The sequence below is a fragment of the Salvelinus fontinalis genome, chromosome 32, assembly GCF_029448725.1.
Source record: "Salvelinus fontinalis isolate EN_2023a chromosome 32, ASM2944872v1, whole genome shotgun sequence".
Classification (NCBI taxonomy): Eukaryota; Metazoa; Chordata; class Actinopteri; order Salmoniformes; family Salmonidae; genus Salvelinus; species Salvelinus fontinalis.
In genome coordinates, this window is record NC_074696.1 from 35451824 (window position 1) to 35465493 (window position 13670).

Sequence of the window (13670 nt, forward strand, 5' to 3'; positions counted from 1 at the left end):
TGCTGTACACCAGCGGAACCCATCCAACTTGAAGGAGCTGGAGCAGTTTTGCATTGAAGAATGGGCAAAAATCCCAGTGGCTAGATGTGCCAAGCTTATAGAGACATACCCCCAAGAGACTTCCAGCTGTAATTGCTGCAAAAGGTGGCTCTACAAAGTATTGATTTCGGGAGGGTGAATAGTTATGCATGCTCAAGTTTTTCGTTTTTTCGTTTTATTTCTTGTTTGTTTCACAATAAAAAATATTTTGCATCTTCAAAGTGGTAGGCATGTTGTGTAAATCAAATGATACAAACCCCCCCAAAAATCTATTTTAATTCCAGGTTGCAAGGCAACAAAATAAGAAAAATTCCAAGGGGGTGAATACTTTCGCAAGACACTATACATGTCCATTTGGGGTGTGGAATTCAAGGGCATGTGATGGTATCACTCCTCTCAATCTTATGATGGTCTATTGTCAAATCAAATCAAATTGTATTGGTCACATACATGTGTTTAGCAGATGCTATTGTGGGTGTAGCGAAATGCTTGTGCTTCTAGCTCCAACAGTGCAGTAATATCTAACAAGTAATATCTAACAGTTTCACAACATATACCAAAAATACACGTACATCTAAGTAAGGAATGGATTAGGAATATGAATACATCTTTGTCAGAGCAGCATTGGACTAAGATACAGTGGCATAGTATAGAGTGAGGTTTATACATATGAGATGAGTAATGCTAGATTTACATTTATATTTACATTTAAGTCATTTAGCAGACGCTCTTATCCAGAGCGACTTACAAGTACATACATTCATACTTTTTTTTTTTTTTTTTTTTTTTGTACTGGCCCCCCGTGGGAATTGAACCCACAACCCTGGCGTTGCAAGCGCCATGCTCTACCAACTGAGCCACACGGGGCCTAGATAAGAAACATTATTAAAGTGGCTAGTGATCCATTTCTAAAAGTGGCCAGTGATTCCTAATCTATGTCTATAGGCCGCCTCTGATGTGCTGGTGATGGCTGTTTAGCAGTCTGATGGCCTTGAGACAGAAGCTGTTTTTCAGTCTCTCGGTCCCAGCTTTGATGCACCTGTACTGACCTCACCTTCTGGATGATAGCGGGGTGAACAGGCAGTGGCTCAGGTGGTTGATGTCCCTGATTATCTTTTTGGCCTTCCTGTGACATCGGGTGCTGTAGGTGTTCAGGAGGGCGGGAAGTTTGCCCCCGGTGATGCGTTGGGCAGACCGCACCACCCTCTGGAGAGCTTTGCGGTTGTGGGCGGTGCAGTTGCCGTACCAGGCGGTGATACAGCCTGACAGGATGCTCTCAATTGTGCAACTGTAAAGGTTTGTGAGGGTTTTAGGTGTTAAGACAAACTTCTTTAGCCTCCTGAGGTAGTAACCAGGGCTATATGTATGTGTGCTTGGTGCTTGGTAGGTGGCATTTATTATCATTTAACAACAGATTTAACAACACATTATCATCTAACAACATTGATTGAAATCAGTGTAGCAGCAAGTGGCCACGAGTCAAACATTTTACGCCATTCACTTAGGTGTGCCACAGGGATCAATTCTAGGTCCTTGATTATTACGAATTGACAACATTGGGAAATAGTTCAAAACAACCATTGTACTCATTATGCAGACAATACTGTTGCTTACTCTAATGACAGTGGTTCAGTTTATGCTTTTAGAAGAGTGAAGCGGGCAGCATTGATTATTCTACTAACCTTGTCCACAGTCCTCCTGTTATTGTAAACCCTAGGTATTGTTTTGTCTGGCCAAAACTTGCCTGAGGAATGATTTTGGTCTGGGAGCTGTGAATAGAGTCAAAGGGATATCGGAGGGCTATCTCCATCTCTGGCCCATCTCTGGCCCATCTCTGGCTCATCTTTGGCCCATCTCTGGCCCTCCCAACTGGCCCTTCCTTGTTTTAGCTGAGAGTATTCATATTTTCACCCAGTAGCTAATGATAGTAACTTAAGTAATTGTGTTCAGAGTATAGATGCGTTCTATAAATGTCATGGAAATGTAGGAATATACAGGACATGACATTATCTGGTCCAGTATGGCAGTTTGAATGCCATGGCATTTGTATGCCACAAATGTTAATTTATGCCCTGCCATGCCATGTTACCTTTTCCAATGTTTGTGTGTGAGAAAGCTGAAGATACAGAACATGGTGGAAAAAATGTTTTTGTATCTCTTGGGAGGTCATCTACTGAAAGTAGATTGACTACAGCATTATTGGCATGTGTGAAAATAAAATGGATGGTTCTACACATCTTGTTGTGGTCTAGCCTCTCTATCATAAGCGAAAACAGATGGACCATCTACCGTTGATCTCCAAAGAACACCCAGCTCTGTGCCAGTTATTTTTAAATACATTTTTTAGTACCAGCTCAATTGTTCTAGGGAATACATTCATTAATTCAAAAGGACCAAAAGATGATGTTACACTATTGTTTCTCAAACAGGAAATTCATGAGAATGCTGGTTTCAAGACTAGCCCCTTGTTACATTGGTGTCAGAAGTGGGATTGGAGACCGCAGATGAGATAACCAAATATTTAATATTAGAGACTTGAGATAAAGTTTGGCTCAATGTAATGGGAAACAATGAAAACCACCACTTCATTTGTGGTCCCGTGTGGCTCAGTTGGTAGAGCATGGCGCTTGCAACGCCAGGGTTGTGGGTTCATTTCCCACGGGGGGACCAGGGTTCAATTCCCACGGGGGGACCAGGGTTCAATTCCCACGGGGTGACCAGGATGAATATGTATGAACGTTCCAATTTGTAAGTCGCTCTGGATAAGAGCGTCTGCTAAATGACTTAAATGTAAATGTAATGTAAATGGGTCCAGTGTTCTGCCCAACAATTCAGTTTGGGTTGGCATCTCTGCAATAAATGTATCTGTAAACCCAGAGGTCTTGCTTGGTTTCCTTCTTAATGGGGACTTGCTGTAGCCCCTTATGAAGGACACAATAGAGCTTACATGAGTTATTTATACAATGCACAGAGATGCTTTATCACACTGTTCAGATTTCAGAGAAGTCCAGCTGAAAAGAGCAGATTAATAACCGGTTCAGACTCGTCTTATCTCTCCTCCTCATCAACGAGCCGGTCAGGTACATCTCTACTGACCTTACCATGTATTTGTTTTTAAATGGCTTCTGACACCTATTTTCTCTCTCCGTGCGGACCTATCGACACTGACGCCGCTCTCCAGCCCGTGTGCGCATCATAATTATCTCACTGACTCACAAATGAAAGTAGCAGACGCAGTATTCCGAAGCAGCGTGACATTTTCAATCTCATTTGTTTTGTTTGTTAATTATGTGATCGTACTGAAGTGGCAGCAACTAGATACATGTACAGTAATATATAGGAAGATAGGCGTTGTTCTGGCAGCATGTTGGTGCGCCATAGTGTTTTGACCAGAGGGTTTTAAGTGGTTGTTTACATGTACAACCTACCATCAGGTAAAGAGATGATTTCAACAACTCCTTCAGTTTGACAAATTTGGTCACGTTGACTGACCAGAGTTGTAGACTTCTTGTCGAACATGCCCTGAAAACATGAGATGCAACCACATTTAGGTCTTTGTCTTGGAAATACTGCCCCACAAATAGCGTGTTCCTGAATTCTGAATTGTCAATGTGTGCCCTTGAGGTGGCTGTTAGTGTATAATATAATTAAATTGAGGCCTAGTTAGATGGCAACTTCATTCCACAATGAATAATATGGGCAGAACCTTGTGTCAGTGTGAGACTGCTACACATTCATAAGATTAGTCATTTCCTCATAGCACAGTATCACAGTGTGTTCCCATGGCTTGAAAGCTCAGTTCCGACAACATGCGGCATGCAAAGTTAAGATTCAAATGCCAAGCTAGGGAAATGATTAGAATTGATCTTTGTTGCATGAATCGAGGTCATTTTCTAAGCCGCCAATGTCTGTTATTTCAGCTCTTGTCTCTCGACGCTCTAAAAAATTAGGGGTTCAACAAGGGTTCTTCTAAGGTCCTAAGAGTTCTTTGAAGAACCTTATGGTTCTTGGCACTGAAAATTGCCCCCAAAAGGTTTGTCCGAGAACCCCATAGGAGGTGGAGTTCTTCGGAGGAACCTCCTTAGTTGGTGGGGACCTAACTGCCTAACTGAAACATTTGGATTTGAATTTAAAAGGACAGCAGGTGCAGGCACTTAACTGAAAAATGTAAAGATCTCAATTTAAGGTAAGGTTTGTCCCTTATATGATCCAAATTGATATTGTTTTATGATGATACCATCTATCTTTTCATATTTGTGCAAATATTTGTAAAGCAGAAAATGGACACAATTCAATGGATATCAATTGACACAGAGGTAAGAATCTGTCGCTGTAAGAATATGTTGAAGGCTAGCTGTATTGGATGCAAATGACTGATCTGCTCCCTTTTGTGTCTGTGTCTGCACGTACACAGACGAGGAGGCATACAAAGGTATGTCAATTAGTATTGGTATGTTATGCAGATCACATGTACCATCCTCCTCCCTTACCTCTTCAATGAATATCCCATAGCCTCTTACCACAAAATCCAAGGTATGAATACTGTCGTGTGCATGCTTAATTAAACTTCTGTATAATAAATAAAAAAATGATTCACAGACTTCACCCTCCCTACACCTCTGATGAATATAACAGGAAACCTGTTCAATCACCATGCACTGCTAAATCATTCTGGCTGTGGATACGGAGAACCTCAACACATTAACATCAACATGCCAGAGGATATACACATTAGACTTGGGGCTCTGCTGGGAGTTTGCCTCATATTTGGAAATTTTATTTTGCTTTGCAACTGAAATCATAATGAACACTGACAACTAAAATATTGTGTTATTGTTATGCGTATTATTAATAATAGGTGCGGGGGAGGTAGTTCAAAAATTAACCCCAAAAGGTTCTTCAAAAGGTTATCTGAGGATCCATTAAAAAGGGTTCTTCAAAGAACTTATAGGGGTTCCCTCACAGTTTCAATTTGAAGAACCCCTTTTATTTGAAACTGCAGTCTGACTTTTCATTCATGTCAGTATGAAAGTACTTTTGGCAGACAATTGCTCGGCCACTGACTGTGTTAAGCCGATCATCGGTCCTGTGCGCTCTTCTTCAGACATCGTTCTCCTCCGCAACGCCTGTCCAAGTCTCCCTCCCTCGCAGACATCATTTATGGCGCAATAGTTTGGTGGACGAGTAATGAAGCAATCATTGACCTGAAGGAACAAAAATGTTCCACGATTGCACACTCTTGCACAACCTGATATTCATAAAGAACAATGTTCAAGTCAATGTAAACAACTATTTTCCACTTTTCTTCACTTAAGTTATCATGAGTGGAATGCACAAGCATGCCAAGGTGCTGAAGTTCAAGAGTGCAGAAGGTATCAGTTGAGAAATACACAAATTACAAGAAAGTTCACAAATGCTTTCCTTGAATACATAAAACCAGGTGGAGTATTCAATGTACACTCTAAAAATTAAAGGTTCCTGGAGTATCCTTTAAGGGTTCTTCAAATTGAAACTGTGGGGGAACCCCTATAAGTTCTTTCAAAGAACCCTTTAATATGGATCCTCTTTTAATGCATTTTCCAAATATCTTTGTGTAATTTCATTGAGTTGAATCTTTTACGCAGACAGAAAAGCATTATATAATGAAAATGTAAAGGTTCATCATACAAATAATCATTAAAAAGGAGAACAAATGTATTTCAATTATTTATTATGAAACATAAGCAATATGTATAAATGCATACACTACACTGACAATAACATTCATCAGTTGACAAGATTAACCTTGTGTGCATCTGAGTAGTCGGTATGATCCCCTCTGTAGAGTTAATTTATACACCGTCTATAAAATATTTATAAAACACTTATAAAATGGTATCAAACACATGGTAAATACTTGTATGCTGCAGAGGGTTACCTGCCCTTACGAGGAGGTGACTGGTGATGCAGAAGTGCCGTTTTCTAAGGAAAGTGCCTGTGTATTTGCTCAAAATCAATAAACAGCATGGCTTAGACTAGAAGGATGCTGAGCCGTGTTTGTGTATGACGTAAACAGAGACGAACCAGGGTAAATGCGACACACAGGAAGTAACGGAGCTTGGAATGAACATCGGATATATTTGTGCTATTGGTATCGACAGGTTCACAATATTTTCAGACCAGTTTTTTCGGAGCTTTTCATTGACAGAATTACACTTTTTCTCAATAGAAATCCACATGAATCAAAGTTGTTCCAAAACAGAAGAGGAATAAGATTGACCACCCCAATGGACAATAGAATACTATGGGTGATGTTGTAGTGACATCATGTCCAATGGGAGCAGTGGTTTGAGTCCCTGGTTTGGGCTTCAGGTCCTACAGGGGAGCAGTGGTTTGAGTCCCTGGTTTGGGCTTCAGGTCCTACGGGGGAGCAGTGGTTTGAGTCCCTGGTTTGGGCTTCAGGTCCTACGGGGGAGCAGTGGTTTGAGTCCCTGGTTTGGGCTTCAGGTCCTACGGGGGAGCAGTGGTTTGAGTCCCTGGTTTGGGCTTCAGGTCCTACGGGGGAGCAGTGGTTTGAGTCCCTGGTTTGGGCTTCAGGTCCTACGGGGGAGCAGTGGTTTGAGTCCCTGGTTTGGGCTTCAGGTCCTACGGGGGAGCAGTGGTTTGAGTCCCTGGTTTGGGCTTCAGGTTCTACGGGGGAGCAGTCAAAGACGGAAGGGGTTCTTTGCATAATAAAGTTTGAGTTCACAGGAGTCCACCAAGAGTCACTGCCGGTGAGTGTTGAGCCCCGTTCTTTCTTGCGCTTCCCTTCATGCTTAGACCCATGGATATCTGAAATGTTTGAGAAAAACTTGTCATGTTTTCAACCAAATAATAATAAACTCATCACACTACACACAATGTAATACACATACACTGAGTATGCCAAACATTAGGAATATCTTCCTAATATTGAGTTGCACACATACACACGTCTCAATCGTCTCAAGACTTAAAAATCCTTCTTTAACCTGTCTCCTCCCTTTCATCTACACTTATTGTAGTGTGACATCAATAAGTGATCATAGCTTTCACCTGGTCAGTCTATGTCAAGAGCAGGTGTGTTTTATATACTCAGGGTATGTAGAGGTAGAGGTATATATTTTTTATACTAATGGTGTGTTCACCTCATAATCTACACATAGGCTGCAAATAGCTCTGTAGCAATCAGCCATATTCACCACATCATTTAGTGTGCACAAAGCGCCACCTACTGTATCTAAATATCACTACATCTACACACCACAAGACATTGTGTCATTATTGGAAGTGTAGTACACAATTATTGGAAGAGTATATTCAGCTTCTGCTTAATATATGTTCTAAAGTATCCCACTTAAATCTGTAGTATGCATTATTATGCATGAATGTGTTTCAAGTGTGTATTCAGTACGTGTTTTTTAACGCGTGTGTGACCCACCTCCTGAGTGTGTGTATGTGTGCGTCCTATAATGTCAGTGGTACCTCTCATAGGAGTTGGCCCAGCTGGTGCACGGTCAAGCCCAGGGCAAGCAGCAAACATGGAGGAGCTGTCCTGGAGCCCTGTACAAACCAATACACAACAGCAAGGTAAGTCCTTCTCAACCGTAATAAAATAAAATAAAATAACAACCGTCCTCCACAGGATAAAATGAAAGATAACCAGAGAAGTTATAAACTGTGGCAAGGTGACCAGACGAGAACTGAGTAAGACTCGATCACTGCCACCAATGTCCACCACTGCCATGGACATCCCAAATATTGTTAAACTGAAAGATTCAATGGCATTTCTTGTGGGAGAGATGAATGGTTCAAGTCTGTCATATAAATACTGTATGCTTTTGTCTGGCTAGAAGGCAATAATTACAGCTGCCTTCGAACATTGACAGTTATGTGAATGTGTTAGCATGTACTGTATATGTGTATGCATAATACATTACTATATATACTATATCTATTCTGTATATTGTATGGTCTGCATCTTCAGCATTAACTCTATATGAATGTGCAATGTTCAAATAACTTAACACGCACCAGCTAAAGATATGGTGTAGCATTGTTACTTAACCTCAGTGTTATATATACTCCTTGACATTTCCTGGAAAGGATCTGAAGGAATCTTGAGCAAGTGAGTTTGAAGCCCCCTCCCACTACGATACTCCACATGGCCATCCAGCACTCTATTGTTACACAGACAAGGGAGAGCTTCTATCTAAACATGAATTCCAATGATTAGTGTTTGTTTAACTGGTGAAGACTAAACCCTCCTAGAGTTTACACTCATGGTTGGGAAGTTTTGGACAAATCCTAACGTGTTTGTTGATGATGGTCTCCTGGACTTGAGTTTGAGATAAAAAGCAGCTGGGGCTTTCAGACAGACCCGTATTGATAATAGGATCCACCTGTTGAGATATTGACTAAGCCACTGAAATGTGCTGAATTTGTACTTTTAAAATAAGCTCTCTCAAAGCAGTGTGTATCAGTTGTCATCATTAAGTTGAATTGTCTTTTCCAGAGAAAGTATGTGTAATAATCAAGTACTGTTACCGTTTTGGTAAAGCTATCCACTAATTTTTAAATACTAGGCTAACTTAACAAAAGTGTCAGTTTGTTCTTGCTGTCAGTTAAGAATTAAATTTAGATGTGCTGTCTATTTTAAAATAACTGAAAACACTTACAACTGTAGTGGAAGTAGCAGCAGGAGAAGTGGCTCCAAAATTGCTCTGATTCCTAGTACATTTATTGTCCAAATGAACCCATCTGTCTTACATCTCTCCAGTGTTGGTTTGTTTCTGGCTAATCCACACACCCACGCAAAACACAAGTAAACTTCCGCAAGCTTGGAACAGAAGGTCAGCGTTACACAGCGTTCTCAGGGCAGAGGTATGTGGTTTTGGTTTAAGCCTCCATCTTAAAAGATATATTCCTCAAAGGTGAACTTTATACACAATAGACCGTTTGAGAAGAACAGGTTACAGTGTTTGGGAGACAAAAGGGAGCCTTATCAGACACAAACGACTGCAGCAACATGATGGGATACCTTCGCTATGCTGCTGTCTGTGGTCGACATAGTGGTCAGGAAGGTTGTGTCTTCCTCTTCCCCCATATCTTCTCCCTCATAAAACTCCTCTTCACTTGCTCTTAGAAACTTGTCCAGGTCCTCAGTACTAGCGTTGCCTAGTGAACAACACATTTGTGAGGTACTTTCCAGTGCTTAGTTCAAAGAATTAAACAAACAATGAAGCAGATGAAATGATTTTGTACAAACAGGGGGATAAAAACATCAGTCAAAACAAATCAAAAGTTGAGGTGTTTTAACATACTGAAAAAGATGTATTCAAAGGTGGCGTTGTAGTCATAGTCCGGTGTCTGTGTTGTGTCACCGTAGTCATAATATACAGTTTGGCCTGTAGGGATGGAGTAGAAACAGAAGGTTACGTCAACACAGTGAGACAATAGTAGATTGGGTCCAAAAAAACAACAAATAAAAAACTTCTGACGAAAATCAAGGTCAAAGATGAGGGGAAAGCTGACCCACAATGTTTTATTTTCCATGTGCTGTCTGGCACACAGCTAGCGTCAACATAGCTCAAAGAGATGGCACACTCAAAATGCATAGTTTATCAGATATTTTCAGACCTAAAAAGTGGTCTAAAGTCAAGAGGAGTCCCAAGCTATCGGTGTATAGATACAGCTATATGCCTCAATTCCAAAATAAAGGGGAAAGATGGACACCAAATAAAATGAGGAAATTAGACAGGGCCTATCTTATATTAATTTAGAGTTGAGGCATATAGCTGTAGCTACAGTATACAACCGATAGCTTGGGACTTCAGAGGTCTGAGCATGTCTCGCAAAGATGAACTTTATAGTAAATTATCACTTAAGAGGCCATATGGACAGTTCCATCCACCCCACCAAATAAAACTATTTAATAAAAAGGAGAAGTAGATCATGGTGCCAAATCTCCTAAATCTCAGTAAACCTTTAAAATTGGTTAATCCATCTTGCCTTCTGTTTAAATTCACTGAGCTCTTTCATCGTCAAGCATTAATAAAGTATTTTTTATCCGTATTTACAGACACCCCATTAACACTCCTTAAATGTGATGAACTTTTATATTCTGAATAATCTAATGGTCTGTAAAGATCCAGCAGAGGCTGTTGAACGTTAATGGCAGTCTTAATAATTTACTATGATTAATGGATGTAGAGTCCAGTGCTAAACAAAGCTGATCGACTCAAGAACAGAAGCTGACTCAAGGGAAATCATGCATAGTTTTGGCACGCGAGTGGGAGGCGGTCCATGAATTGTGCCTGGCCTACAAAGCAGTGCCATGTATTCATGGGAGCCAAGGGAAGCCAGGCTACCCCCCAAAAAGTACAAAGAAAAACAAAATGACAAAATAATTTATCCTTCGTCTCTCTGTGTTTAATAAATGTCCTTCAATTCTCAAGAGGCTGAATGTATTTTACCGAGCGAGCATTCCAAGCAAACTAAATAGCGCCCCACTGTATGTATAGCCCATCTATGCTGTCTGGTCAAAAAGAGTATGTTATTGTTGCCACCTGTAGCGTTGAATGCAAGGGAAGCCAGCGAGCATTTGGTTTGGCCTCCCTTGATATTTTTTTTTTACAGAAAGTCAGCATTGAGCTAAACTGAGTGAGCTCAGCTGTGAATGGTCCTGGCGCACCAAAAAAAAAAGTGTCAAAGGAAGCCAGTTTGGATTTGGCTTCAAACCAATCACATCACATTAAACAGAAAACTAGAATTGTTGCATCTCGTTGTGTCGTTGTGCTCCGGTAGCTAGCTAGCTAAAATCGTCCCTTTACTAAATTAGCAATGGATGGAGAAAGGGATTTGGACTAGTGGTTTTATTTAAATCTCCATAATGGCCAATGATTATAACGCAATTCTGATCCAACCATAAATTCATACATCGTGCCCCTGGACTGAGAGGATGGAAGTTCAACATGTAGTTAGTTGGCTTGCTAATGTTAACAAGTTGGCCTGGCGCATCATTGCCAATGAAAGGAAGTTAGGCTAGCGAGCAAGCATTTTGACCAGGTAGCCTAGGACAACAAAAACCAAATGTGACAAAGTGATAGACCATTCAGGTAACATGAAAGAGGAGGATGGCATTGGAGTTTCTCTACAAGTAGGGTGAGTCAACATGTTTTTTTCTACTTGCACGCACACACACACACACACACACACACACACACACACACACACACACACACACACACACACACACACACACACACACACACACACACAGAAACCAGTACCATAGACAGACCCAGCAAATGTAGCTTACATTGATTGGACTAAATTGTTTTTGGTATCTTTTAGTTGTCACTATATTAGACTAAGCAGAGGTGAATAGATGATGTTGAAGTTGAAATGTGCTGGAATAGTGGAGGCATCGGCTGTTTTCTTTGCGACTTGCGGTAACTCTCTGTTGTTCTAAATCAATAGTTGTTTAGTAGTCCACAAATGTCAGAAACATTAAATGACTCGACCATGCTGTAGGTCATGTAACTTTTTTTTACATGCAACATGCTATGTGGACTCCACCAGACAGATGTTGCTCTCCGGTTTTATGATGAAGAAAGGTGCAGTTGGATTTATTCTGCCGCTGTGTCTTCTTATTGTCTCGGCCTTACGGTAGGGCTATATATCACAGTGTCAAGGCATATGAACTGACAGGGTATAGAGCAAACAACGCAATTATCACAACACATAGGTTGTATTATGACAATTTTCTTGGGTGGGCTTGGCTTCTCCAGAGATTCTACCTACGCACCGCTACTGCAACAAAGATGTTTCTGTGAGGAAAATATATCTCTGTCACGATAAGTCCTAAATATACTGGGTAGTGAATGCCATCTCACGAGTTGTAAGTATTTCTGGATAACAGCGTCTGCTAAATTACTCAAATGAAAATGTAAAATCTCTGCATCATTTACAGTTAAAAGCAGTGGTTTCCAAATGTTCTACCCTTTTCCCCCAACAAGTGAGAAGCCTAAACAAATATGCCTCGTATTGCTCTACAGTGCCCTTTTAATTTCCAACACATTTTCCTTTTATTATCTAACAGTGAGGAGATTTTGATAGAAGGTAAAGCGGTAATATGAGACTGATATATCACCCATACACATTGTACGTGAGTCAGCAGATGTTTGGCTGACTGTTTGAAATGGGCAGAGTTGCACAGCACTAAACCAGGAAATGAGAGGTAAGCTCCTCCAAACCAATCAAAATCAGCGCAGCACTTAGCTCTGACAGCTGTTGCTCAAACTTAATTTAGAACAGCTTATCTGGTAGGGCAATATTTGAGACAAACTCGGGTTATTAAGGTGGGTCAGCTAAATAAATAAAGAAGTGACAACAATAGCTACAGCAAAGCTGGTTCTGTCAGTCAATCATGATGGTGGACACAGGTGGCAAAAGGGTTACAGCAAGTGAGATTTTATTTGGACAGCACTGATGTCACTCAAGGAAATTATGTACTACCCCAATATAAGTCATTGACAATTGTTTTGTTAGCATGTCCATCAGTTAGTAAATTCACTGAAACTCTAACTTCCTTAAGCATCTAAGTCTAAATTTACTCAAGAGAATCAGTAATCCTTTCTATAACAGCATTCAAGCTGCAGGACTTCCATTCAGTCACCTGAGACCTTACTAATGGGTGGACATCAGGGAGAGACGATGGCAGCCACGGTACATCATCGTCATCAAATAGTTTGGAAAGTCACATCACTTAGGCCATGCGAACCAGGGCTGGAGTCCAGGAAAAGAGGACATGATTTGCTGGTAAAAAAAAGAGAGATATGGGAGACCTCAGGACAGGGGTCCCCCTGCCTACCCACTACAGGGCTCTGGTGGTTTTTGGTCCATAGAACTCACAGAAGCTCTGGACCCTGCACTTTGGACCGGAAGTTCTGAAGAACAGAGGATGGGAACTAAATTGACCCCAAGAGCCCACTTCCTTATCCCAAAAAATGCCTATATAAATAGGGATCCATCAGTTGCACGTGATTCATTTATAGTTCCAGGATGTATCACAACCGACCGTGATTGGGCGGCACACAATTGGCCCAGCGTCGTCCGGGATAGGGTTTGGCCGGGGTAGGCCGTCATTGTAAATAAGAATTTGTTCTTAACTGACTTGCCTAGTTAAATAAAGGTTAAAAAATAACTAAATTAAATGAATATACAGATGTATTAGTCTAGAGCATTTCCCAAGGATTATATATTGTATGTGTCTGCCTCGGTTATTTCAACTGGGACTCCCTGGTTTTTTCAAGATATGTTAAAATGCCCTCAAAGTCAGTGAGACTCATCATGATCATCTGGGTGGACTAGTTTATCATTGTATTGTGCCCATCTCCCTCCTCATTCAGTTTCACATGCAACCATTGCCCCAAACTTCATCCTGCTTCAGTTCGGTCTACTTGAGCGGAGCCCAATAAATCCTGTACCAGTCCCGCTCCCTGATCATCTGTTTCTGGTGGAGTCATAAAGGCTGCCTTGAAGTAGAAGAGATGGCCTACACATATTACGATGCCTGATGGGAAGGGTCAGTGCAAAATGATAAGGTACATGTGGTCAATGTTACTACCAGA

The 13670-nt window shown here is 41.0% G+C and overlaps 1 long non-coding RNA gene and 1 other non-coding gene across 3 annotated transcripts in view; one reads left to right on the top strand and one right to left on the bottom strand.

The window, feature by feature from the left end:
- Positions 1–832: 832 nt before the first annotated feature.
- On the bottom strand, positions 833–908 carry trnaa-ugc (transfer RNA alanine (anticodon UGC)). Its single transcript has one exon. It is a non-coding gene; the product is annotated as a tRNA-Ala (tRNA).
- A 5794-nt stretch (positions 909–6702) lies between these two features.
- The window catches only part of LOC129831173 (uncharacterized), a 33188-nt gene continuing 26220 nt past the window's right edge, over positions 6703–13670 (top strand). For both annotated transcript variants that reach the window (XR_008755680.1, XR_008755681.1), the window contains exons 1-2: positions 6703–6791; positions 7531–7626. This is a non-coding gene — a long non-coding RNA (uncharacterized LOC129831173). The remainder of the gene's footprint in view (positions 6792–7530; positions 7627–13670) is intronic.